This window comes from Bombyx mandarina, chromosome 07 (assembly GCF_030267445.1).
Source record: "Bombyx mandarina strain Sakado chromosome 07, ASM3026744v2".
NCBI lineage: Eukaryota > Metazoa > Arthropoda > Insecta > Lepidoptera > Bombycidae > Bombyx > Bombyx mandarina.
Window position 1 is genome coordinate 11,616,478 of NC_143214.1, and position 3,122 is coordinate 11,619,599.

The following is a 3,122-nucleotide window of genomic DNA, read 5'->3' on the forward strand; positions in this document are numbered from 1 at the left end:
ATAAACACTACCTATGCTTCTTCATACAATAATTGTCATTTAAACTAGCATTGTAGAGATAATACACACACTAAAGTGAATACTAAATTATTCTTAGCATTCTTATAAATATTTACACATTTAAGAAACAATTAACCCACAATCATGTTCATAATATGTGACATTTTGTTCTGCAAAAAACGTTTTGTTACATGATTTGAAACAAAAAATGTTTAAAAAATGTAATTATGATTTAAAGTACTCTTAAATATTGATAGTTTGTACTTAATGACGCTTATAGAAATCTTAGACATGATTACAATAGTTATAGTTTTATTTCCTATCTAATTTATTTCTATTCTGACGTTTCTGACGCTTTAGCTTTGGTAATACTAGATGAAGCAAACAGCAGATTGAAAGAAAATCATCTTAAAGTTAATTACATTCATTGCAAACCATTAGTTTGAATTTTGTTACAAAAGAAACTGATGTTCGTTACATGCAAATGAATTATAAACATACACATGCAAACATAAAATGTAAATTTATCTTTTAATCCAAATTAAATGTACATTAATATTATATCTAAGAAAGGGTTTCGAAAATTTTTATTGCCCTCAACGACAGACGAGCACGCAGCCCGGCTCGTGATAAGTGGTCACCAGTGCTTATAAACTTCAGCAGTGCCATAGGGGTCGCTGTCTATCTCTTAAGTTTTAATAAATTATTAATATACTCAGTCACAAGCATATTGATTTCACATAATGAAAATGTAAGAAACGTAATCATGTTTGGGCATTTTCATTTATATCTGCTCATACAGAAAACACAACTTAGCAAATATATTCCACAATAATGCTTTTGAATTACCATTAATTAAAATCATCTTCTCGTAGAATTTACAAAAGGTTATTTACAAAAATTTATATCATTATTTTCATATATTACTAACTTACTAATTACAACAACTATTCAAATGTAATATACTATAACTATAAGAACTAAACAACCTATTTTAAAACAAAAGTGGTATCAATTTAGTTCATATGAACTATTTCAATTATTAATTAATAAATTATAAACATATTTAAAAAAAATTAAGATCCTTGTGAGTTCACATTCCTTGCTGAATCAGTTCTTCTTCTGAAAAGGAGAAGCAAAGTATCTTAAGTATGTAACAAATATTGAAAAAATACGACCATGAAAAATTGAGTGTTAATGTAATCATACTTACATAACCTTCTGCTTCAAATATAGTGCATCAATCTTAATTTTCATGTTTCAGACATTTTATGTGCTCCTTATAATTTTTCCATAAAATTTTGTCATTATCGAACATTTGTCTACAAAAAAAAAAAAAAAATATATATATATATATATATATATATATATATATATATATTGGATAGAAGGATGAACGTGGTCACAGGCCACTTGGTGTAACTTGGTTATCAAACACCAGAAAACAAAACGTGAATGCCATCATCTAACTTTGGATGTGAGATCAATTGTGTTGTATTTTATTTAAATAGGAAACCATGACTGCTTCCCGACAGAAATAAGCAAGATGGTGATACACATCGGTATAACTTTACAATATGCCCTACCTCAACCATTTATATTCCAGTCAGAAGTTGCAGTATTCTTGTTGGATCCAGTTTTGGATTGAAAGAGTTGATTTGTGTTTAATATTTACTACATTATTTTTTATAACTACTGATTTGAATTTAATAGACTCTAATATAGGCAGTAAATCATGCCATAAGTTAAAATGAGGAAAATTTCTTTTTAAGCAGTTTTTATATTGTTTTGGAGAATTTTGATAAGAATGACCATTAAATGAATGAAATAATTTGTCAAATTATAATTTGAGCTCCTCTTAAATTCTGAAAAGAAAAGTGTATAATTCAAAATCAAATATACTAGACAAACTATTCATTCAAATATGGGTTTTAGTCATGAATAATTTTATGTTCAGTATTAGAGTAGTTTATTAAGAAAGACAGATATTGGCACCTACTTCTGTATGATACACTTGAAATTTTTGTCATATTATTCATACTTGAAGTCGGCACAATTCCACTCAACAACTGTGGCTGATCAATTTCGATGTGAGCTGCATAATTTTGGTCTGAAATATTTACAAACAAATAAATTAATATTGTTATCTCTGTTATAATAAGTCTATTTGATGGTAGTATGAAGCACTTTTCAAAATGTCTGTTGCAAAGGCGAATGTTGTTATACATATATTTTTCACTGTTTTCCTGAGATTCTGCACTTAGTACAGATTTCCACTTATTAAATATCTCAATTTGTTCTATTACTAAACTTTGTGGATTCGCAAATGCATGGAAGGGACCTTCAAATACGTAAAATTAAGAAAATATGTTTTTAGTAGCTAGTCTTTAATTGATCATTCCAAAAAATTTGTTCCGAGCCCACTTGACAATAAGCATATAATACGCTGCGTTGCAAAACATAAATGATGCCACCCACTCGAGACGATTATCTTAGGTGTGATTGGGTGATAGTACGAGACTTAATAACGACTGTTTCGATCAAAACTTAACATAATAATATGATAGCTTGGCAGCAGAAATAGGAAGGACCATTAGTTGGTGTTATTTCATTCAAATAAATAATTAATAATATTTCTGTTAGCAAATGATATAGCGGGAAAATAGTGCAAACTCACCGTTACCAAGGCATCCGAAATAAAATTTCCTTCCCGATCTTCGAGGCATGCTGACTATTAATAATAAACTTTCTGTAAGTAATGAAAACAATATACACAGGCATACGAAACTATACCTAACGAAGAAAAAGTATTGGAGCCAAGTTATGTCTAAAGAGAATTCGAAACAGTTTCTTAATGCCTAATCGTCTAATATTCTCACAAACTAAAAGTTGCTCCAAATTGATACTAAATCGTAAAATAACTCACAAACTGTTATGTATAGATATTAAGTCACATTATAAAAGGGCAGGTAGTTGCAAAAATAAATCAGTCTGCTTTGGAATTCCGACTTTCATTTGTAATACACAACAACTGGCGACGAGGATAATCATTTAAAAACATTTTCGACGCGTGTTTTCTCTTAAATTGTAATAATGCCGATTGGGAAAGTTGAAAGTTTTGA

At 28.9% G+C, this 3,122-nt stretch overlaps 1 long non-coding RNA gene across 1 annotated transcript; it reads right to left on the minus strand.

The window, feature by feature from the left end:
* Window positions 1–1,083: 1,083 nt before the first annotated feature.
* LOC149502688 (uncharacterized) lies at window positions 1,084–3,122 on the minus strand. The gene is made up of 4 exons (XR_016323346.1): window positions 2,678–3,122; window positions 2,000–2,110; window positions 1,214–1,322; window positions 1,084–1,122 (listed from the first exon to the last, which is right to left on the minus strand). It is a non-coding gene; the product is annotated as an uncharacterized LOC149502688 (long non-coding RNA).